The sequence below is a fragment of the Parasteatoda tepidariorum genome, chromosome 11 (assembly GCF_982258835.1).
Source record: "Parasteatoda tepidariorum strain Cologne lab strain chromosome 11, Ptep-v5.0, whole genome shotgun sequence".
NCBI classification, from domain to species: Eukaryota; Metazoa; Arthropoda; class Arachnida; order Araneae; family Theridiidae; genus Parasteatoda; species Parasteatoda tepidariorum.
In genome coordinates this window covers 77,972,614-77,999,184 of record NC_141765.1, presented here as the reverse complement: position 1 = coordinate 77,999,184, position 26,571 = coordinate 77,972,614, and the positions used below count along the sequence as shown (strand labels likewise).

The following is a 26,571-nucleotide window of genomic DNA, read 5'->3' as shown; positions in this document are numbered from 1 at the left end:
CGGATGCTCAAAGGGCAACCTTCATCAGTGCAACAGTGAAGCACTGTTGCACTGATGAAAATATATTTCCAAGCCGTCGTTAAAAGTCTTTATGAAAAATTCAGCAACAGTCTATATTGAATGCACCACAAAAAAACGGAGATGAACTTCACAAGTTTCCCTCTTTCTCCAAACTTCAACATGACAACATCTTTCTTCAACAAGTGGATTTTCAGCCACAGCAGATTTAAAGTGGTACTTGCTGAATACCCACAATGGTTAAATCATTCGCAGTAAGGATCGAACTTAGAATTCCAACAGAGTGAGCAATTTCCATTTGTAGTGTCTTGATTGTAGATTTTCTTGAAGATGAAAAGCTATACTGAAATTTAAAAAGAAAATAAATTAGATTTTGCAATGGAAAAAAAAAATTAAAACTATTAAACATTGAACATTTATTTGAAACTTTAATTATTTAATTTGAAAATGCTTTTTAGAAATTGTAATATTCTTTACAACAAAATTAAATGGTAAATTCCGGTATCTATACCAGCGTTAAAAAAATTTCGTTAGTGTCACACAAAAAATAACGCAGTGGGAAGGAGATCAACTAAAAGAATTTAGCTCATGAGCACTCCCAAGCAAACTATCATACATATAAAAAAAAATCAAATTGCAAGACCTTTCAACTTCTTTTATTAGACCAGAAAATAACTACTCGCTATGTGGCAAATCAACAAAAAGAGCGCCAAAAAATATTAAATAAACAAATGCTTATTTTAAAAATCGTATAAGTACATCAATGTAAAAAGATACTATGAGAATTCAAAACCATCAATTTATGGTTGAAAAAAACCATATAGAAGAAGAATTCTTTAACAATTCACAAATTTCAAAGTTGTAATATATATATCAATTATATTTTGCCCCTCCCCCCAAATATGTTTACATAACGTTCTTTAAAAGTCAGTATGCATAACATTTATTTTTTATTGTTTAATTAAATTTTTAGTCTCAGATTATATCTAATAGAAATTTATTTAAAAACTTTATTAAACAATAATTATTTATTAGACTATAACTATTATTATAATAATTATTTAATAAATATTTATTAAACTAAAAGAAACAATACAGAATAGGACAAACTCGAAAAGTATAACCCCGGGCAAACATATACATATTTTTTTTATAAAAAAATTGCAAGTTTAGAATCTATCTGGCGATTGCAGTTGGCGGGACAGATCAAGATACTGAAATATCCCCAAGAAATTTAAATAAAAACGTTAATTCTTCTTTTTACAATATTTTAGACATGAAATTTTAATACGGTAACAATATTGTTTGTATTGAACTTGAGCGTTAAACATTCTAGAATGTAATGGTTTAAACTGAGCAAAAAGTAGCAGATCATTAATTTTCTAATTTTTTTAACTTGGCTAATTTGTTTACAGACAATTATTTTTATCTTTTCCATTGTTGCAGAAAAACTTTGTCACTGTTGAATTACTTAGCAAACGTTTTACAAACATATTTAATAGCTAGACAATAGGTTAACAGAGAAGTCAACTACTATGTGCAAACAATAATGATCACAATTCATAATATTAACTGACTTAAGTCAGTCTCTTGAAGATGAAGAGCTGTATTTGCAATTGTAAAAGAAAATTAATTTTACAATGAAAAAAACAAAAATTATTAAACAATGACGTTTATTTGAAACGTGAATTATTTAATTTGAAAAAGTTTTTAAAAATTTTTAATATTCTTTATCAATGAGTAAATTCAGGTAACGATACTTGCATCAAAAATCTCGGTGGAGCCACACAAAAAGTAACAAAGTGGAAAGGAGATTAACAAAAAGAGTTTAGCTCATAAACACCCCTAAACTATTCAAAAAAAAAAAAAATAATCAAACTGCAAAACTCTTTGTGACAAGCCAACAAAAAAAGTGGCGAAAAGTGTTAAATAAACAATTGCTTACTTTCTTCCATTGCTTATATTAAAATTCGATTAATGTAAAAGAAAATCAATGTAAAAAGATACTATGAGAATTCGAAATCGTCAATTCATGGTTGAAAAAATCACGTAGAAGGAGAATTCTCTAACAATTCACATATTTCAAAGTTTTAAATATATATTAAATATAGTTCGCCCCTTCCCCCAAATATTTTGACAAAGCGTTCTTTAAAAGTCAGTATGCATACCCAACATTTGTCAAATATTTTTTTTCTTATAGTTTAACTAAATTTTTACAGCATTAGATTACTTCTAATAGAAACTTATTTAAAAAATATAATTTAATCAAAGCTCTACATTCACCATAATCACGATTTTGAATAGACCATATTATTGTTTTTTTTTAATCATTTACAAATTAATATAAATAATGATGCATCAAAAACATACAGATTAGTCTATATTCAAATAAAAATTAGTGTATATTTAAATTTGTTTAATTCATTGTTGTACAATATTTGAAACATGAAATTTTAATATATATATATATATATATATATATATATATATATATATATATATATATATATATATATATATATATATATATATATATATATATATATATATATATATGTGTGTGATTTTGAATAGACCATATTATTGTTTTTTTTTTAATCATTTACAAATTAATATAAATAATGATGCATCAAAAACATACAGATTAGTCTATATTCAAATAAAAATTAGTGTATATTTAAATAAAATTGTTTAATTCATTGTTGTACAATATTTGAAACATGAAATTTTATATATATATATATATATATATATATATATATATATATATATATATATATATATATATATATATATATATATATTTGATATAACACGGCTAATTTGTTTACAGACAATTACTTTTGTCTTTTTCATTTTTGCAGAAAAACAGTACTTATTACTTACAGCTAGACAATACTTTTCAACAAAGAAGTCAACTACTACGAGTGAACAATAATGATAGTGAATAATGATAGTGATAGATGACTGTCTTATAGATCTCGCCTAAAAGTTTCTCCCCTACCTGAATGATTGATGAGGTGGGCGGAGGAGCTCTATTGAAAAACCGCACCTGTTCCTGTAGATGATTACTCGCCAAATCTTTATGATGCCAATGACGATAAAGGGTCTCAAATGGAAAACCGATTTCCCTCCGTTTTGAGAGACATAGTTGATTAATTCTTCCTTTAGTGGGAGAGTGAAACTTGCGGAATTTTTCGAATGCGCAAGGGATTTTTAGGGATTTGAGTTAAAACATTACACGACATTTCCGAGTGTTTTTTTATGGGTACCGCTCAAATGACAAGGGGGGGGGGGGTACTCCGATGCTAACTTTTTGAAGATTATCTATACATATCGTGTGTCTTCGTGCGTTTTTTATACTTAAATTTGAAGGGCATACTGCATTGCATTATCCGATTGAAAATGCTGGGAATAATCAAACTGTAGCATTTGCTTTTTTTTTTTTTTTTTTTTTGAAACCTCAAAATGATAGTAAAAAATAATCAGTATACCACAATGATAGTTATTTATGGAATTCAAGCGAAGATGCTACCGTTCATAAAGAGGTGCTTTATGTATAGTAACATGATATTACCATAAAAGATGCTTTATGATTAAAATTTTCTTACTATGTAATATTCAAAAAACTCATAAACATTAAAAGACTCGATTAAAATTTTTTTTTTACAAAATAATAAAAAAAAGAGCTATTAGTGGCACTTCAGTCTTATAAAGTAATGCTTTCAATTTTTTTTTTTAATGAATGCTTTTGTTGCTGTTGATTCATTTGTCGTCGTCGTAAAGTGTAGGCGAAAAATTACAAAGGTAGCATATTAATAATCTTTTGACGTAGATTGGAGAGTGGTGTCCGTTTTAAATTTTTTTTTCCTGACACTCTAATTATAAGCAAAAATATATTTAGGTATTTTTTAACTTTAAAAAATACTCGAATAGTTACTAAAAATTTGTTTAGATTATCAGGAAAAAACTTGTGCATTTTTTTAAAAGCGTTGTGCATTTTTTTAAAAGCGTTTTTTTTATAAAATTGTATCAATAATTCTTACTCAAAAGTACATCAATAATTAATTTTGTAATTTCAATAATGAATAATTGTTTTTCTTAATTTAACTCTAAATAAGTGCACATTTGAAGATTGGTTGGAAGCGTCATGTTTAGAAAATTTTAATGCAGGAAAAACAACGGTGTTTCATTTTGTACTTCGCAATCATAAATTATTAAAATGCTAAATATAATATTTTCACTTATTTTGACTTAAATTATTCTAAAATAATGAGAAAAATTTAAAAATTCCAGTTAAAAAATTAACGATTTAAAATATTGTAGTGTAAAATAAGTGAAAGAGTAAGAGTGAATCAGTACAGGAATAAAAAGTATTAAAAATTAACAAAACAAAAAAATTTTCTTTTATGAGCACCTGTTATATTGGGTATGGGTTGATAAGGAGTTTAATTTCCAGTTTTGTTTGTAAAAGAGGGAAGAGATAACACCACTATCTTTATAACCTTTTAAGGTAGGCTCCAAGATTTACATGCAAACAAAATGGCTCAGTTTGAGTATGTCAATTCGAGGTGGTAAATTGGTTTTATTTAGAATAAGGATGAAACACAGAACGAAAATCTATTACAAGTGTATTTCAGATGATTGTAAAGCTTCCTTAATTCTAGAAAATGATCATACAGTAAGTCATAAAGCTCAGCATACCCATGCGCCTGATAAGGGTAAAATTGTAAGAAAAAGTTTTTACAATAAACTGAAAAAAAGATGTAGCCCATTGTGCAGCTCTAGTGCGACGTAAATGAACAACAACAGCGAAACCCATGAGTATTCCCCGATAGGCCATTATTAATCGTTCAATGAAAGTCGTCAAGTCAAATTTACCAAATATTCTAAACTTAAAGGGGAAAAAAATATTGATCCTATGTGAAATGGAATTAATAGTAGCTTACATATTCTTCAAATTATTGATTATACAAGTCAATCAGATAAAAATTCAAAAATTGAAACAAATTACAGTTTGTGCATAAACTGTAATTTGCATAAACTGTAACATACATTCATGTTTCTCCTAATCTATCCTCAGAAGATATTAAAATATCGAATAAATATAATAATATCAACAAATAAATTAAGATGTATATTTAAGAACCATGTATATTTAAGACTATTTTTAATGCTCACGAACCTTTACGAATATTTTGCGCATTAGAATATTTTGTGCACTAGAATAATCTCTAAATATCTCTCAATAGATAAAAGTTAAATTTAAAAGAAAAATTCAGAAATTATTAATTTTTGAGGTCTTTTAAACCTTTAGGATGGACACTTTGTCAGTGATCATTTGATTATAGTCTATCAAAATTAATTTGGTGTGACTTTAAAATATTCTCACAGATAGGAATGATTTACTGGGGATTATTGATAAACGCTCTACTTCCACATGTTTGTGAGAGTAATTATTTAATAGAGAATACAACTATTGAGTAACAATAATACATACTGCCCTACAATGATGGGCGAGAAACTTTCAAATTTTGACATTTTCATTAATTTCTCAAGAAATACTAAGAAGATTATTTTATAACTTTAGAGATACTTAAGTCATTCGTAGGGTTTAATTTAGCAATAAAAATTTAGTCGTCCAAGGGCCACCTTGGTATTTATTTATTTGTCATTAAATTTAATATGGTAGACAAATTTAAAAAAAATTGAACTTTACAATTGTACATTTTCTTATAGTACACATGAAAAATTAACAAAATAATATTAATAGAATTAGTAGTATAATATCAATAAAATTATCACTCAAGTAACGCAAACTCAGTTCTTAAAGGCCTTTCACACAAAAATTAGTTCTGAAATTAAGGGTTTCCTTGTCTTCTGAGTTGGCTTCCTTGATAAAATAGCAATCACATGGTATATCTTTTCCCTAATCTACATGATGATTAGTTTGGAGTGGAGACATGATTTTCATTACTTTTTAAAGAATGTATTAAATTCTTAATCACCTGTTTAATATATAATAAATATATAAAAATTATAAATGGATGAAAATGTTACATTTCCTAAAACATTTCTAAAATTATTCCGTGTATGCATAGAGTGAAGAAACTACTTTAAAAGCTCATATCTTGAGAAATTGTTAACAATTTTTTATATAAACTTTAAAATAGCAATTTCAATAGTAACTGAAAATAGTTCCGAAAATGTCGTTGATTATCTACAGAGTTACAGCCCAAAAAGATGCAAGAAAAAAATTACTATTTTATTAAAATTTTAAGTATGGAGGGGTTTGCAAACAACAACAAAAGTAATCAATGCAAAATCCTTTACTTCATCTATCCATCATCAATCTTTTTTTAATCTTTCATTCAAATTAATTGCTTTATTTTTTGGCATAGGGTGCTCAAAAATACTTGTTTTCGTTTGTAATTCATTGCTGTTCTTTGAAAGCTTTGAAACATTTTTTTTAAGTATGAGAAATTTCATGACCTAAACACGACTAAAGTATTTCTTGAGAAATAATTATAATTGGATTTAAACTACTTTCGTTTAATTCTGCTATTCAAACTTTTTTCAATGTGTCCTACCTCATAAATTATTGGTCCAGTTTTTAGTAGATTTTTCCATGATTCAATGTTATTTTGTGACATCTAATAAAAACTAAAAGTTCAACTTTACTTATAAAAGAATTTTAAAAATGTAGTTTACAGGCGTTGTTTATTGGGATATTCTATGTGTAAAAAAAGTTTTCTGTACATTTTTTTTTCTTTTTGTATAAAATATAATTTTATTTCAATTTTAAAAATTTTTTGGATTGATCAAATTGATTTACATTCCTTCATTTCGTATGACAAAAACCAACTAACTATATTTAATTTATTTTAGTAAAAGGTGATTTTTCTGAAAGCTAATAAATTGTCGAAAAATTTATTTGCGAAAAAGAACAATTAAGTTTTAAAAAGAAAATCTTCAGGATCAAGATTTTTGAAAAAGTAAGAAAAAAACTTTGGGTTTGGGAAAAAAAGAGAGTGAATTATAAAACCGCATTTAACAATGTTGTACTTAATAATAATAAATAAAATTGTAGTGAAAATATTTTGTTAATATGATTAAAGACTATTGAATGATTTCTCAGTTCTGACATGATTCCTCAGTACTGAACATGAATTTAATTTAGTTTTTTAGTTCGCAAGTCTGTATAACGGCTTGAATATCAATACATAGAAATAATTTCAATCATTATCCCATAAAATCTTGAAAAAAATTTATTATTTCTAATTGGGTATAATATAAAAAAACACAACTACTTCCACTTAGTAGGAATAACATTTACCATGACGCAATGCTAAATTCTATGCCACTATCCACATAAATCAGTTATTAATCAAAAATCGAATATCAATTACTTTTCTTTATAATGCAATAAAATCTGGCGAGCAGCTATTTAAACGATCAAACACTTCGTTTGTTTATTTGGGGCTTGAAGTTAGGTTCGCAGAAAATGCCGTTTATGGGTTAAATTTAGTAGGAATAACACAACCTGTGACGTAGGCTATAGTATACCCAATTATGTTTTTACGGTGCAGTTACTATATTATGTTAAATTCTTATATGTGTTGCATTTTCAAACCTCATTCATACAGACGATAAATTTCATGGTTTAAAATTATTAATCATAATAGTAATAACATTATGATCGATTTCATTAAATTTAATTGACGTAATAATTGTACTCAATGAAAAATTAGATTTGAACTACAATTAAAAAAATTCTTAAAGATTTCAAATATTTATTTAATGCGATTGTTAATAACGACTTCCAATGCTTAGAAAAAAATGTTCTGATAATTGAAATTTTATAGTTTATTTAAAATTGCAGAAACACTACATAAATCTATTTCACTTCGCTAGACAAGATAAACTATTCATGAAATGGTGGTAAGTCAAGGTCAAGCTTCTTTCATTCTTAGAAAATTTTCCCTCTGATAGCTAAGACTTTTCCCTCTCATGACTAAGACTTCGATTACACACTTGCGGACAGGAAAAATCCTTCTTCATACCAGGAGAAATAGTAACCTTGTTATAAGAAAAGCGCCAAGAGAAATAAACTATATCATGCTAAGAGAGAATTAAGCCAAGCCCGTTCTAGGGGGGCTTTTTAACGCACCTGAAAGCAATTATCCTTATCTTGACAGCTTAACTTTGGGCGAGGTCTACAATGAACCGCTACAACACAACATCTGCAATTTCAAACACATCGTGCTTTAAATTACTTTTCTAGCTGATTTTTAACTCAAGGAAAAAACATTACCTACGATACTACTTTATCATGTAACTATCATTGAAATTTATAAAGTTCGCAAAAAACTACTAAATTATAAATACCTTAAATAGTAGAAACGAAAGCTCCTGAGCGGAAACAAGATGGCGAGGTCGTGTTGCAAGCAAGCAGAAGGTGTTACAACTCAACATAAACAGTTGAAAAAGTTTTTCGAGTTCAATCGTTCGCAAACTACCACTGAAAATGATATTTTAAGTAATATTTCATTTATCGTTTTCTTCCATAAATAAATGTTTATTTATTAATAATATGGGATAACCTTTCGCAAAAATGTGGCGCTGGACCAAAAGTAATGAAATTGATGATAATTTTGAAAGTTCGAATGTTAGATCGATTACTATTTAATTTTATATAATATTAGTTCTAATATTAGAAGATAGGATTCAAGAGTGTTGCGTTTTCTAACACGGCAGTATTATATTGCATCTTTCTAATATTAGATCATATCCTGTTGCTACCTGGGTGACCACGTCAACCTTCATCTATCAAAAGGTACTTCGTGATGGAATCAAGTTAACATGTCTTATGAATGGGTGGTCTAATTTAAACAATAACAAGCGTCCTTAAACCGGAAGAAATTTAGAAAATTTCCGGTGTATCCCTCCGCTTATGTTATGACTACGAGGCGATGTGTGAACAAGCCTAATATTCTATGCAGTTTTGTTATTGTTATTTGGGTTCAAATCTAAACATAATCCCAGAAAGCATCTAACCTTACGACAACCTTGAGTTTTAACTTTACTTTCATTGTTACGAAAAGGTTTGCGGTAAAAACCTTTTTTCAATGATGCAAAAATATCGCAATTTCCAACCTTTCCCTCTTAAAGGAAAACTAAATGATTTTTAATTCTTTTTTTAAAAATATTGTTATTTAGGTTGAAAAACAAGCAAATTGTAAACCTTGTTTTTTGCATTTTTGTTTGTTGTCATGATTAGATTAGCAGAAATATTAAGCGAAAACCTTTTTCAAAGGAAACGAAATAAAGCAAATATTAACCTTTTCAGCGAAAATATTAATGAATAATAAGAAAATATTTTGCAAAGGGCCTCATTTAAAGGAAAGCAAATAAACGAGCATGAGACCATGATTTTGGATTGTTTTTTTTTTAAAGTCTACGAAAGTACAATACGAAAACTTTCTTTTAAAAAGGTTTCTCGACATAAGTATAAGTAATAGTTCTTTTTTAGAAACTTTTCATTCGAACAATCTCATTAAAATAATAAATAAAATTTGAATCTGGAGTTTAAAATTGACTCTTCAATATTTTTTTACATATTTTTTTTCCTTCGCGAATTTGGCTTTAGGGGTCCTATGCGTTGCGGTTCCTTAGAAGTGTGGGGCCTTTTCTCGTTCATTTCACCTTATTGCAAACCTAATTATGGTATAGCAATAAAATATTCGCGCAAAGAGAATTTTATTTAAAATATTTATGTGCAGAAAAAATTCGCCCAACAGTCTATTGTGAGCTAGAGGGTCATCGATATTAGGACTCCACGATTTATGACTAACGAGGGAGTGATGGTGAAAATAAAATCAGCATTCTACTCCTACCGCCTTTATTTCCCTGACAAGCTGGTACCTGCTCTACAGCTGGGAAGATTCAAAACCTAGACGCACAGTTTTTTTCATCATATCTTTGGAGTGAATTTAAGAACATTTTGTTCACAGAACTCGATGTATAGTGTACAAAATAAAAGACAGACCACCCAGAATAGATTTTGATCTATTGATTGAATTTTCACGTTTTATAAATCAATCTTAATATACCAAACAATCGTACCAAAGGGAATTTTTATACGCAATTTAAGGGGCACATAAAGAGCCAAAAGAGATTTTGTTAATTAATCGGAAGAAAGTTTTTTAAGCTATATATTCGTGGAAGCAACGAGTGCGGCGTGGTGTGGTTGTTAGCGCCATGGGTAAAGAAGTTTGTAGACTCGGTGGTCAGGGGTTCGGTCATGGTCACGGATTAATTTTAAATTTTTTTTTCTATTTACTTTATCTTTTTTTTTTAAATTTATTTTTTGATATTTCAACGTGAATAAAGTGTTATATATATAAAAATAATTATTTTTCTTTGGAAAAGAGGGAATAATAGAGGAAAAACAGATAAATTTCGACTCCGGAGTTACGCACACGACTCACTCCGTAACTCCCTTTAATATTAACTTATAATTTTCAATCTCAGCCAGAAATTAGAGTTTTATATACCAAACAATCGTAATAAAGGAAATTTTTATACACTAATTAGGGGGCACATAGTGGGCCAAAATAGATTTTTTTAATGAACCGGAAGAAAGTTCATTAAGCTATATATTCGTGAAAGCAACGTGTGAGTAGTAGTGTGGTTGATAGCGCCTTGGGTAAAGAAGTTTGTAGACTCGGTGGTCAGGGATTCGGTCCAGGTCACAGATTAATGTTTAAATTTTTTTTTCTATTTACTTTATTTCATTTTTTAAAATTTAATTTTCGATATTTCAACGTGAATAAAGTGTTATATATATTTAAAAATAATTATTGTTCTTTGGGAAAGAGGGAATAATAGCTGAAAAACGGATAAATTTCGACTCCGGAGCTACGCACACGACTCACTCCGTAACTCCCTTTAATATTAACTTATAATTTTCAAACTCTGCCAGAAATTAGAGTTTTATATACCAAACAATTGTATAAAAGTAAATTTTTTTAAACTAATTAGGAGGCACATAATGGGCCTAAATAGATTTTGTTAATTAACCGGAACGAAGTTCTTTAAGCTATATATTCGTGGAAGCAACGTGTGAGTCGTGGTGTGGTTTATAGCGCCATGGGTAAAAAAGTTTGTAGACTCGTTGGACGGGGGTTCAGTCCTGGTCACGGATTAATTTTTAATTTTTTTTTCCATTTACTTTATTTTATTTCTTAAAATTTATTTTTCGATATTTCAACGTGAATAAAGTGTTATATATATAAAAATAATTATATTTCGTTAGGAAAGAGGGAATAATAGCTGAACAATGGATAAGTTTCAACTCCGGAGCTACGCACACGACTCACTCCGTAACTCCCTTTAATATTAACTTATAATTTTCAAACTCTGCCAGAAATTAGAGTTTTATATACCAAACAATCGTACCAAAGGAAATTTTTATACACTAATTAGGGGGCACATAATGGGCCGAAATAGATTTTGTTAATTAACCGGAAGGAAGTTCTTTAAGCTATGTATTCGTGGAAGCCATGTGTGAGTCGTGGTGCGGTTGATAGCGCCATGGGTAAAGAAGTTTGAAGACTCGGTGGTCAGGGGTTCGGTCCTGGTCACGGGTTAATTTTTAATTTTTTTCTTCTATTTACTTTTTTTATTTTTTGAAAATTTATTTTTCGATATTTCAGCGTGAATAAAGTGTTATATATATAAAAATAACTATCTTTCTTTGGGAAAGAGGGAATAATAACTGAAAAACGGATACATTTTAACTCCGGAGCTACGCACATGACTCACTCCGTAACTCCCTTTAATATTAACTTATAATTTTCAAAACTTTGCTAGAAATTAAAGTTTTATATTCCAAACAATCGTACCAAAGGAAATTTTTATACACTAAATAGGGGGCACATAATGGGCCAAAATAGATTTTGTTAATTAACCGGAAGGAAGTTCTTTAAGCTATATATTCGTGGAAGCACCGTGTGAGTCGTTTTGTGGTTGTTAGCGAAATGGGCAAAAAAAGTTTGTAGAGTCGGTAGTTCGGTCCTGGTCAAGGATTAATTTTAATTTTTTTTTTCCATTTACTTTATTTTATTTTTTAAAATTTATTTTTCGATATTTCAACGAGAATAAAGTGTTATATATATAAAAATAATTATATTTCGTTAGGAAAGAGGGAATACTAGCTGAAAAATGGATAAGTTTCGACTCCGGAGCTACGCACACGACTCACTCCGTAACTCCCTTTAATATTAACTTATAATTTTCAAACTCAGCCAAAAATTAGAGTTTTATATAATAAACAATCATAATAAAGGAATTTTTTATACACTAATTAGGGGGCACATAATGGGCCAAAATAGATTTTGTTAATTAACCGGAAGGAAGTTCTTTAAGCTATGTATTCGTGGAAGCCATGTGTGAGTCGTGGTGCGGTTGATAGCGCCATGGGTAAAGAAGTTTGTAGACTCGGTGGTCAGGGGTTCGGACCTGGTCACGGGTTAATTTTTAATTTTTTTTTCTATTAACTTTATTTTATTTTCAAAAATTCATTTTTTGATATTTCAACGTGAATAAAGTTTTCTATATATAAAAATAATTATTTTTCGTTGGGAAAGAGGAAATAATAGCTGAAAAACGGATAAATTTCGACTCCGGAGCTACGCACACGACTCACTCCGTAACTCCCATTAATATTAACTTATAATTTTCAAACTCTGCCAAAAAATAGAGTTTTATATACCAAACAATCGTACCAAAGGAAATTTTTATACAATAATTAGGGGGCACATAATGGGCCGAAATAGATTTTGTTAATTAACCGGAAGGAAGTTCTTTAAGCTATGTATTCGTGGAAGCCATGTGTGAGTCGTGGTGCTGTTGATAGCGCCATGGGTAAAGAAGTTTGTAGACACGGTGGTCAGGGGTTCGGTCCTGGTCACGGGTTAATTTTTAATTTTTTTTTCCATTTACTTTTATTTTATTGTTTAAAATTTATTTTTCGATATTTCAACGTGAAAAAACTTTTCTGTATATAAAAATAATTATTTTTCATTGGGAAAGAGGAAATAATAGCTGAAAAACGGATAAATTTCGACTCCGGAGCTACGCACACGACTCACTCCGTAACTCCCTTTAATATTAACTTATAATTTTCCAACTCTGCCAGAAATTAGAGTTTTATATACCAAACAATCGTACCAAAGGAAATTTTTATACACTAATTAGGGGGCACATAGTCGGCCAAAATAGATTTTTTTAATTAACCGGAAGGAAGTTCTTTAAGCTATGTATTCGTGGAAGCCATGTGTGAGTCGTGGTGTGGTTGATAGCGCCATGGGTAAAGAAGTTTGTAGACTGGGTGGTCAGGGGTTCGGTCCTGGTCACGGGTCAATTTTAAATTTTTTTTTCTATTTACTTTTTTTTATTTTTTTCTATTTACTTTTTTTTATTTTTTTAAATTTATTTTTCGATATTTCAACGTGAATAAAGTGTTATATATATATAAAAATAACTATCTTTCTTTGGGAAAGAGGGAATAATAACTGAAAAACGGATACATTTTGACTCCGGAGCGACGCACACGAATCACTCCTTAACTCCCTTTAATATTAACTTATAATTTTCAAAACTTTGCTAGAAATTAAAGTTTTATATTCCAAACAATCGTACCAAAGGAAATTTTTATACACTAAATAGGGGGCACATAATGGGCCAAAATATATTTTGATAATTAACCGGAAGGAAGTTCTTTAAGCTATATATTCGTGGAAGCACCGTGTGAGTCGTGGTGTGGTTGTTAGCGCCATGGGCAAAAAAAGTTTGTAGAGTCAGTAGTTCGGTCCTGGTCACGGATTAATTTTTAATTTTTTTTTCCATTTACTTTATTTTATTTTTTAAAATTTATTTTTTGATATTTCAACGTCAATAAAGTGTTATATATATAAAAATAATTATTTTTCGTTGGGAAAGAGGGAATAATAGCTGAAAAACGGATAAGTTTCGACTCCGGAGCTATGCACACGACTCACTCCGTAATTTCCTTTAATATTATTTTATAATTTTCAAACTCTGCCAGAAATTAGAGTTCTATATACCAAACAATCGTACTAAAGGAAATTTTTATACACTAATTAGGGGGCACATAGTGGGCCACAATAGATTTTTTTAATTAACCTGAAGGAAGTTCTTTAAGCTATGTATTCGTGGAAGATATGTGCGAGTCGTGGTGCGGTTGATAGTGCCATGGGTAAAGAAGTTTGTAGACTCGGTGGTCAGGGGTTCGGTCCTGGTTACGGGTTAATTTTTAATTTTTTTTTTCCATTTACTTTTATTTTATTTTTTAAATTTTATTTTTCGATATTTCAACGTGAATAAAGTGTTATATATATAAAAATAATTATTTTTCGTTGGGAAAGAGGGAATAATAGCTGAAAAACGGATAAGTTTCGACTCCGGAGCTATGCACACGACTCACTCCGTAACTCCCTTTAATGTTAACTTATAATTTTCAAACTCTGCCAGAAATTAGAGTTTTATATACCAAACAATCGTAAAAAAGGAAATTTTTATATACTAATTAGGAGGCACATAATGGGCCAAAATAGATTTTGTTAATTAACCGGAAGGAAGTTCTTTAAGCTATATATTCGTTGAAGCAACGTGTGAGTCGTGGTGTGGTTGTTAGCGCCATGGGTAAAGAAGTTTGTAGACTCGATGGTCAGGGGTTCGGTCTTGGTCACGGATTAATTTAAGTTTTTTTTTCTATTTACTTTATTTTATTTTTTAAAATTTATTCTTCGATATTTCAACGTGAATAAAGTTTTCTATATATAAAAGTAATTATTTTTCATTGGGAAAGAGGAAATAATAGCTGAAAAACGGATAAATTTCGGCTCCGGAGCTACGCACACGGCTCACTCCGTAATTTCCTTTAATATTATTTTATAATTTTCAAACTCTGCCAGAAATTGGAGTTCTATATACCAAACAATCGTACTAAAGGAAATTTTTATACACTAATTAGGGGGCACATAGTGGGCCACAACAGATTTTTTTAATTAACCTGAAGGAAGTTCTTTAAGCTATACATTCGTAGAAGCAACGTGTGAGTCGTGGTGTGGTTGTTAGCGCCATGGGTAAAGAAGTTTGTAGACTCAGTGGTCAGGGGTTCGGTCCTGGTCACGGGTTAAGTTAACTTTTTTTTTCTATTTACTTTATTTCATTTTTTTAAATTTATTTTTCGATATTTCAACGTGAATAAAGTTTTCTATATATAAAAATAATTATTTTTCGTTGGGAAAGAGGAAATAATAGCTGAAAAACGGATAAATTTCGGCTCCGGAGCTACGGACACGACTCACTCCGTAACTCCCTTTAATATTAACTTATAATTTTCAAACTCTGCCAGAAATTAGAGTTTTATATACCAAACAATCGTACCAAAGGAAATTTTTATACACTAATTAGGGGGCACATAATGGGCCAAAATAGATTTTGTTAATTAACCGGAAGGAAGTTCTTTAAGCTATGTATTCGTGGAAGATATGTGTGAGTCGTGGTACGGTTGATAGTGCCATGGGTAAAGAAGTTTGTAGACTCGGTGGTTTGGGGTTCGGTCCTGGTCACGGGTTAATTTTTAATTTTTTTTTCCATTGACTTTTATTTTATTTTTTAAAATTTATTTTTCGATATTTCAACGTGAATAAAGTGTTATATATATAAAAATAATTATTTTTCGTTGGGAAAGAGGGAATAATAGCTGAAAAACGGATAAGTTTCGACTCCGGAGCTACGCACATGACTCACTCCGTAACTCCCTTTAATATTAACTTATAATTTTCAAAACTTTGCTAGAAATTAAAGTTTTATATTCCAAACAATCGTACCATAGGAAATTTTTATACATGAAATAGGGGGCACATAATGGGCCAAAATAGATTTTGTTAATTAACCGGAAGGAAGTTCTTTAAGCTATATATTCGTGGAAGCACCGTGTGAGTCGTGGTGTGGTTGTTAGCGCCATGGGCAAAAAAATTTTGTAGAGTCGGTAGTTCGGTCCTGGTCACGGATTAATTTAAAATTTTTTTTTTCCATTTACTTTATTTTATTTTTTAAAATTTATTTTTTAAAATTCATTTTTCGATATTTCAACGTGAATAAAGTTTTCTATATATAAAAATAATTATTTTTCGTTGGGAAAGAGGAAATAATAGCTGAAAAACGGATAAATTTCGACTCCGGAGCTACGCACACGACTCACTCCGTAACTCCCATTAATATTAACTTATAATTTTCAAACTCTGCCAAAAATTAGAGTTTTATATACCAAACAATCGTACCAAAGGAAATTTTTATACACTAATTAGGGGGCACATAATGGGCCAAAATAGATTTTGTTAATTAACCGGAAGGAAGTTCTTTAAGCTATGTATTCGTGGAAGATATGTGTGAGTCGTGGTACGGTTGATAGTGCCATGGGTAAAGAAGTTTGTAGACTCGGTGGTTTGGGGTTCGGTCCTGGTCACGGGTTAATTTTTAATTTTTTTTTCCATTGACTTTTATTTTATTTTTTAAAATTTATTTTTCGATATTTCAACGTGAATAAAGTGTTATATATATAAAAATATTTATTTTTCGTTGGGAAAGAGGGAATAATAGCTGAAAAACGGATAAGTTTCGACTCCGGAGCTACGCACATGACTCACTCCGTAACTCCCTTTAATATTAACTTATAATTTTCAAAACTTTGCTAGAAATTAAAGTTTTATATTCCAAACAATCGTACCAAAGGAAATTTTTATACACTAAATAGGGGGCACATAATGGGCCAAAATAGATTTTGTTAATTAACCGGAAGGAAGTTCTTTAAGCTATATATTCGTGGAAGCACCGTGTGAGTCGTGGTGTGGTTGTTAGCGCCATGGGCAAAAAAAGTTTGTAGAGTCGGTAGTTCGGTCCTGGTCACGGATTAATTTAAAATTTTTTTTTTCCATTTACTTTATTTTATTTTTTAAAATTTATTTTTTAAAATTCATTTTTCGATATTTCAACGTGAGTAAAGTTTTCTATATATAAAAATAATTATTTTTCGTTGGGAAAGAGGAAATAATAGCTGAAAAACGGATAAATTTCGACTCCGGAGCTACGCACACGACTCACTCCGTAACTCCCATTAATATTAACTTATAATTTTCAAACTCTGCCAAAAATTAGAGTTTTATATACCAAACAATCGTACCAAAGGAAATTTTTATACAATAATTAGGGGGCACATAATGGGCCGAAATAGATATTGTTAATTAACCGGAAGGAAGTTCTTTAAGCTATGTATTCGTGGAAGCCATGTGTGAGTCGTGGTGCTGTTGATAGCGCCATGGGTAAAGAAGTTTGTAGACTCGGTGGTCAGGGGTTCGGTCCTGGTCACGGGTTAATTTTTAATTTTTTTTTCCATTTACTTTTATTTTATTGTTTAAAATTTATTTTTCGATATTTCAACGTGAAAAAAGTTTTCTATATATAAAAATAATTATTTTTCATTGGGAAAGAGGAAATAATAGCTGAAAAACGGATAAATTTCGACTCCGGAGCTACGCACACGACTCACTCCGTAACTCCCTTTAATATTAACTTATAATTTTCCAACTCTGCCAGAAATTAGAGTTTTATATACCAAACAATCGTACCAAAGGAAATTTTTATACACTAATTAGGGGGCACATAGTCGGCCAAAATAGATTTTTTTAATTAACCGGAAGGAAGTTCTTTAAGCTATGTATTCGTGGAAGCCATGTGTGAGTCGTGGTGTGGTTGATAGCGCCATGGGTAAAGAAGTTTGTGGACTGGGTGGTCAGGGGTTCGGTCCTGGTCACGGGTCAATTTTAAATTTTTTTTTCTATTTACTTTTTTTTATTTTTTTCTATTTACTTTTTTTTATTTTTTTAAATTTATTTTTCGATATTTCAACGTGAATAAAGTGTTATATATATATAAAAATAACTATCTTTCTTTGGGAAAGAGGGAATAATAACTGAAAAACGGATACATTTTGACTCCGGAGCGACGCACACGAATCACTCCGTAACTCCCTTTAATATTAACTTATAATTTTCAAAACTTTGCTAGAAATTAAAGTTTTATATTCCAAACAATCGTACCAAAGGAAATTTTTATACACTAAATAAGGGGCACATAATGGGCCAAAATAGATTTTGTTAATTAACCGGAAGGAAGTTCTTTAAGCTATATATTCGTGGAAGCACCGTGTGAGTCGTGGTGTGGTTGTTAGCGCCATGGGCAAAAAAAGTTTGTAGAGTCAGTAGTTCGGTCCTGGTCACGGATTAATTTTTAATTTTTTTTTTCCATTTACTTTATTTTATTTTTTAAAATTTATTTTTTGATATTTCAACGTGAATAAAGTGTTATATATATATATATAAAAATAACTATCTTTCTTTGGGAAAGAGGGAATAATAACTGAAAAACGGATACATTTTGACTCCGGAGCGACGCACACGAATCACTCCGTAACTCCCTTTAATATTAACTTATAATTTTCAAAACTTTGCTAGAAATTAAAGTTTTATATTCCAAACAATCGTACCAAAGGAAATTTTTATACACTAAATAAGGGGCACATAATGGGCCAAAATAGATTTTGTTAATTAACCGGAAGGAAGTTCTTTAAGCTATATATTCGTGGAAGCACCGTGTGAGTCGTGGTGTGGTTGTTAGCGCCATGGGCAAAAAAAGTTTGTAGAGTCAGTAGTTCGGTCCTGGTCACGGATTAATTTTTAATTTTTTTTTTCCATTTACTTTATTTTATTTTTTAAAATTTATTTTTTGATATTTCAACGTCAATAAAGTGTTATATATATAAAAATAATTATTTTTCGTTGGGAAAGAGGGAATAATAGCTGAAAAACGGATAAGTTTCGACTCCGGAGCTATGCACACGACTCACTCCGTAATTTCCTTTAATATTATTTTATAATTTTCAAACTCTGCCAGAAATTAGAGTTCTATATACCAAACAATCGTACTAAAGGAAATTTTTATACACTAATTAGGGGGCACATAGTGGGCCACAATAGATTTTTTGTAATTAACCTGAAGGAAGTTCTTTAAGATATACATTCGTAGAAGCAACGTGTGAGTCGTGGTGTGGTTGTTAGCGTCATGGGTAAAGAAGTTTGTAGACTCGGTGGTCAGGGGTTCGGTCCTGGTCACGGGTTAATTTAATTTTTTTTTCTATTTACTTTATTTCATTTTTTTAAATTTATTTTTCGATATTTCAACGTGAATAAAGTTTTCTATATATAAAAATAATTATTTTTCGTTGGGAAAGAGGAAATAATAGCTGAAAAACGGATAAATTTCGGCTCCGGAGCTACGGACACGACTCACTCCGTAACTCCCTTTAATATTAACTTATAATTTTCAAACTCTGCCAGAAATTAGAGTTTTATATACCAAACAATCGTTAAAAAGGAAATTTTTATATACTAATTAGGAGGCTCATAATGGGCCAAAATAGATTTTGTTAATTAACCGGAAGGAAGTTCTTTAAGCTATATATTCGTCGAAGCAACGTGTGAGTCGTGGTGTGGTTGTTAGCGCCATGGGTAAAGAAGTTTGTAGACTCGATGGTCAGGGGTTCGGTCTTGGTCACGGATTAATTTAAGTTTTTTTTCTATTTACTTTATTTTATTTTTTAAAATTTATTTTTCGATATTTCAACGTGAATAAAGTTTTCTATATATAAAAATAATTATTTTTCTTTGGGAAAGAGGAAATAATAGCTGAAAAACGGATAAGTTTCGACTCCGGAGCTATGCACACGACTCACTCCGTAACTCCATTTAATATTAACTTATAATTTTCAAACTCTGCCAGAAATTAGAGTTTTATATACCAAACAATCGTACCAAAGGAAATTTTTATACACTAGTTGGAGTGCACATAATGGGCCAAAATAGATTTTGTTAATTAACCGGAAATAAGGTCTTTAAGCTATATATTCGTGAAAGCAACGTGTGAGTCGTGGTGTGGTTGTTAGCGCCATGGGCAAAAAAAGTTTGTAGACTCGGTGGTCAGGAGTTCGGTCCTCGTCACGGATTAAGTTTTAATTTAGTGACTCAAGTATGTGATCTCAAATATTCTAATTAATTAATGCAGGCGATTTTTAAATTTACGAAATTAGACACGAAAATGTGTTTTCTCTGAATAAACATACCTTTTTTCCGACGGATTCAGATTTTGAACCCCCAAAATATAGGGGGTAACCACTATCTGGGGAATATTGTCCCTATAGTTTGATCATGAGGGGGATCCAAAGTTTGGAATCCTCTATCTTACTTTTACATTTTGCTTATTTCACCATACATAGAGCCCTTTTTAAGCGAGTTAAAAAAATTTTGCACATAATTTTAAAATTCGTTTATCCAAAGATAATGGCATGCAGAAAATAAACTTTAGTAAATATTTATTATTTTTTATTACGCTATTAAATAATAGCTTTAAAATTTTTGAATTATATGGCAGACAACTTTTTATTAAATTTTTATGTACGTAATTTTACATGGCAAAATGCAAAATCGAGCTAAATCTGTCGAATTGTTCCTGTGTATATTTAAAATTCGATTTCTCAGAAACTATTCAACCGATTATGCTCATATTTTGCATTTTGTCATGTGAAATTACATATTTTAATAGGATGTAAAAATTTTATACCTCTCAATTTAAATTTTGTCACTGCTGTAAAAGATTTTCTCGAAAAAGTTCATAAGTAAGCAGGTATGGTAATGTTCAACCGTTCCTGAAATTTTGCAGCAGTTTTTTCGTGTCACGAATTTTTTCTATACATTATCGGCAAAACATTGTTGAAAATAAAAATTTAAAATAAAAAAAAATTTAAAAGGAACTAATAAAAAGAAAAACAAGTTTTCCTAAAGGTCTGTTTAATATACGTGTTTAATATTCGTCTGCTTAATATAAGTCTGTTTAATATACAAATATACGTCTAAAATACATAAAATTAAAATTGAAAAGAGATAAATAAAATTTTAAGCGAAGTTCTCTTAAAAACTAGAAAAACTTCTATCAGCGTTATTGTACCGAAACTTTGAGGCAATGCTTAATGTTCAAACTTCAATATTCTTATTCAATTAAAAATAATAATAAAAATAAAAGAACATAAAAAAATAAAAGAAAATAAAAAAAATGAAAGAAAATAAAAAAAAAAGGAAAATAAAAAAAAAGAAAAGAAAAGAAAAAAATAATCTCACTAAACTTAACTTTTGAAAATTATTGTAAACCCCAGATTCTCCTCTCTCTCAAAATACTGTCTTAAAAACTGCTGCCTACGTCTTGCGCAACTTTGCACTAATATTACGGCTTCTGATCATTTACACTTTTAGAGTTTACTTGCTTGATAATAGTTTAAAATTGAAGTTTCTTAATGATATTCTGTTTTATTGTTCCAAGTTTAAGATATTTCTTTGTTTTGATATAGAAAGTAGGTGCACGGTTTAATTGCATTTCATTTGCCTTATTAAGTATTTAATTTACGCATTGTTATTTGTTTTTTTAAGATTATCAATTAATATTAACTCAATTTAAAACTTAAATTTATGCTTGGAACGGCCTTACCCAAAGGACATTAAACGGTTATTATGCTCCCTTCTTAATTTCAGTAAGTTTCAAGTAAACACTGAAACTATAATTTAAATTTAATTATGAATATTTTAATTTATTACTGTTATTACTATTTTACCTTAATTATTATTATTATTATTTTTTTGGATGTATGAGTTGCCGATAGATTCGAATAAATAGCTTTACAATACATTTATAGTTATTATAAAAAATGGAAATTAGCACTAACGTTAGTTAGATTTACATTAATACCAAAATATAGCTCAACAAATAAAAATAATATTTCAGAAATTGAAGATTTTTCCATATTAAAAAGTTTTATGAGGCTCCAGACTACTTATCAAGATTTTAAAATAGAAGCTGTGTATTACTATAATTTGATTCTGATTTTTGCCAAACGTAGCATTTATAACATTTTCTTAACCCACTTTCGAGTGTATCTATGGCTAGAAGATTGCACTTGTAATTTCGGTGACTTTCCGATTAGCTTAAGCAATTTTAATTTCAAGACAGGATAATATATGTTTTATTCATTTTTTAATCACCATAAGTAGAATTGATTGCTTATAGGAATAATTGTGATTGATTTTGAAATTGGAATTCATTTGAGAAATTTGATCTCTATAATTGATAGATTAAATTAATATTAATTGATAATTAAATTAATTGATAGATAGAACAAAAATCGTCGAATACTGTCAAGTTTCGAATAATGTCCATAAAAAATTTTGTGACCAGTTCTAAGACACCCTAGTTCAGTTTGTTTTAGGTGATAGTTCGGGTTCAACATGGAAGATAACGTGATCGATTGTAGCGGCTCATGGGTACTAATTGATAGATTGCTTCTACCACAAAATTTTCGGAACTTGAATGTAGTTTATCTATTGATTCGACTTCATATTTATGTATAGTGCGAAGCAAAATTACTCGGCTTAAATAACTTTCAATCTAATATGTAAATTTTTTACGTCTCAATTTTTTGTCTCAATTTTATTTTGTTCGAGGACATAATCTTGTACATGCTAATTAATTTATACAAACGATATTTTAAGTTACAAAACCAGAAAAAAAAGACGATTTTTTTCTTCTCCGATGGATTTGAATTTTTGATCCTCAACATATGGAAGGTAGTCAATATTTTAAAAGTTTTCCAGCCTGAAAATATTGCCAAAGTTGTTGAGGCAGGAGAGCGATTGAATGTTTGGATCTCTTAATGTTAACATAACTTTTTGAGCATTTCGCTAGATTTGAAAAACTTTTTTAAGCGAATCATGAAGTTTTTGCACACTATTATAAGATTCGTTCATCCAAAGACAATTCTATGCAAAAAATAACCTTAAATAAATATTATTTTTTATTTTATTTCCTAATTGTCGAAAAAACTTTTCATTGCAAAATATAGAAAAAAAATTTCATAATTTTTAAGAAAGTAATTTTAAAGGCAAAATGAGAAATTTGAATGAAATCGGACTACTAGTTTCCAATTAGTCCAATTTTAAAAAAAAGTTATTTACGTAAAATTCGATTTCTGAAAAACTCTTCGATTGATTTCATTCAAATTTTAAATTTGCTTTGAAAGTTATACAAGGCGAACTTTTCAAAAAGGAATTTTAACATTAAGTGATTCAAACTTTCTACCGCTCTCCTTCATAAACTGTTGATACTATATTTTGCAGATGGCAGGTGCTTCTCCTGTTTTAAGGGTCTAGGAGCTGAATTCCTCATAAAGTTAGACATTCAAACAACTAAGATCGAGTAGTAGTATGTACATTAAAGTCCGATCAATAGATAAAATATTTTCAGGGGTTTCCCTTTTTTGCGCCCTGTTTATACATAAATGTTATTACATGTTATTACATCGTTATTACATAGCACATGAATACATGCGTACATATATTGAACATGAATTGTGTATATACGTACAAACATACGGGTGTACAAATATACCCACATTTACATAGATACATATATACATTTTATGTATATTCATATAAAGTATGTGTGTCCCGCAGTGGACTGTTCGTTAAGACACGGTTCCCAGCAGATCACCGAAGTCAAGCATCACTGGCTACGGTCAGTGTGCGGATGGGTGACCCCTTGGATCAGTCTGCGTAGGGCCCGAGAGTGAGCGGTATTGGTCCTCGTTAAACTGTTCTACCGTAAAGTGCTCGACTTCGCGTGCAGGTCGTCGGGTTACCGAAGCGGGGGTGCCATCCCCTCTGCAGAGGATCAAAATTGTGATGGCATGCCTTCGGATCATCCTCAGGGGTGTTTCCCAGACCATCGCCAATAGCCCATCTTGCAGCTCTAGTGCGACGTTAATTAACTACAACAACTACAACAACAACAATAAAGCATGTGTGTATCTACATATATGTGAATTAACGTACATAAGATTATACATACTTATATGTACTACTTAAAGTATATATACGTATGTACGATACGCATAAAATAAATGGTCCATTCTAAATAACTTTTCATCTAATGATCGTATCTTCACATTTAAGGACTCAATCTTAAAGGTGCGAGAGGATGACATATATGCTAATTGATTTGTGCCCACGATATTTTAAGTTATGAAATCAGACACAAAAACATACTTTCTCTGAACAGACATACCTGCTTTATGGTGTTACTTGGGTTTTTGTCGCTCAAATTATAGGGATGGCCGTAATCTGGAAAAAAAAAACAATCCCAATAGTTGTACTCAGAAGAGCGGTTCAAAGTTTGTACCCCTTAATGTTAATATTTTTACGTATGAGATCACATCTTGAGAGCATCTTAAGTGAATTGAAAAAATTTTTGCACTCAATTAAAAAAATTCGTTTGTCAAAAGCTAATTCCATGCAAAATATAAATTTTAGTCAAAATAATCATTTTTTATTATTTTATTCAATGATAGTCTAAAAAATTTTGAATTTAAGTTAAACAATTTTAAATGGCAAAGCGCAAAATTTGAACGAAATCAATCGAATAGCTCTTAAAAATGCGACTTTTTCAAAATTCAATTTTTCAGGAACTATTCGATCCATTTTACTCAAATGTTGTATTTTGCTATTTAAAATTTCCTTCTTTAAAATTTTATAAAAAATTATATACTTAATAATCAAAAAATTTCGGCTATTACAAAATAAAATTTAAAAACAGTAAATATTTACTGAAAGTTATATTTTGCAAAGAATTATCTTTGGATAAACGAAATTTATATTTGTATGCAAAATTACTTTAATTCGTTTTAAAAGTTCTCAAGACATGGTGAAATACGCCAAAAGTAAAATTAACGTTAAGGAGTCTAAGCTTTGGACTCAGACCTCACTATTGGGACGATTTATTTCGGATTGCGAATACCCGTGGGACGGCTCTTTTGACCAACCTATTATTAGGACCATATTTCCCAGAGTGCGGCTATCCCCTATATTTTGTGGGTCAGAAATGTGCATCCGTCGAGAAAAGGTATGTTTTTCAGAGAAAGTACGTTTTATTTTTGTCTAATTTCATAACTTAAAATATGATTTGCATTAATTAATTAACATATTTGAGATCCTTTTAACCCTTAAGATTGAGTTCAAAAACGTAAATATCCGATCATTAGATCAACATCGCAGTAGAGTGAACTTTAAGACACGGTTCCCAGTAGAACACCGAAGTCAAGGATCACTTTCTACGGTCAGTGTGTGGATGGGTGATCACTTTGATCAACCTACAAGGGAACCAAAGGTGTGCGGTATCTATCCGAATTAAGCTTTTCCACCATTAAGAGCTCGACTTCACGCGCAGGTCGTCAAGGAGGAGATCCATCCCCTCTGCAGAGGATCAAAATTGTGTTGACATGTCTTCGGATCATCCTCAAGAATGTTTCCCAACTCAACACCAATAGCCCATTGTTCATCGTTAGTACGACATAGACCAACAAAAACAACCGATCATTAGATCAAAAAATTTTCAGAGTAGTCTGCTTTTTGTTTTCAACAAGTAATTTATTCATTCTACGTCCATATGACATACAATGTACTCACGTGTGCAAGTACTATATGCATGTACTGTCTAATAACAATGTTATTCATACAACGATATTTAAAGTAACCACAGATATATAATTATATACTGCGTGAGTATTCATGTATTTTTATTTATACGTGTGCATGCACCTGTATACATATAATGTAGGCATGTATTCCTGTACGTACAATATGTATGTACATACAATTCATATGCATATGCATAAAATTTCATTCAATATACGCAAGTACGCACACAAAAATTTCCTCTTATTTTTCAGAGAAAGGAGCATATCTGACGAGGAAGTCATTTATTTGAATGAAGATTGTTTCGCTAATTCCTTCATGTTAAATATGTTACGTATTCACTGGTGGTTATTATACCTATAATATCATTTGTTTATGTATTGACGAAATAGTTGATTTAATTATGGTATATCTGTTTTGTATTATTCACTAATGGTTATTATACAGATAATATTTTTATATATTAACAAAATACCTAATATAATTATGGCATATCTGATTTGTACAAATGCACTTGTCATATACTAATTGTTATGATAATCATAATATTTATTTGTTGTTGTGCATTAAAAAATATGTTTGGAATTTCTACATTCATTAAACGATTTTTAAAAAAAAAATATTTTGTTATCATTAAATTTCCTACATTTATCATATTACATATTAAGTAAGAGATAATTAATCAGTTGCATTTTATTTATTTTGACAAAAGAAGATATTTCATGTTAATTTTCTTTGATATACAAAAAACTGAACGCTTTTGACTCATCAAAATTTCTCACACCGCATAAATTTCTAAATAAGAAAGAAGAAAATACGCAGACCCTCTTTGAGTATT

General features: G+C 29.9%; 1 long non-coding RNA gene across 1 annotated transcript in view; it reads left to right on the top strand.

Moving 5' to 3' along the window:
- LOC147801848 (uncharacterized) overlaps window positions 1–26,190 on the top strand; it is a 288,458-nt gene extending 262,268 nt beyond the window's left edge. The window contains exon 2 of the long non-coding RNA XR_015430603.1: window positions 25,988–26,190. This is a non-coding gene — a long non-coding RNA (uncharacterized LOC147801848). The remainder of the gene's footprint in view (window positions 1–25,987) is intronic.
- The last annotated feature ends 381 nt before the right edge of the window (window positions 26,191–26,571 follow it).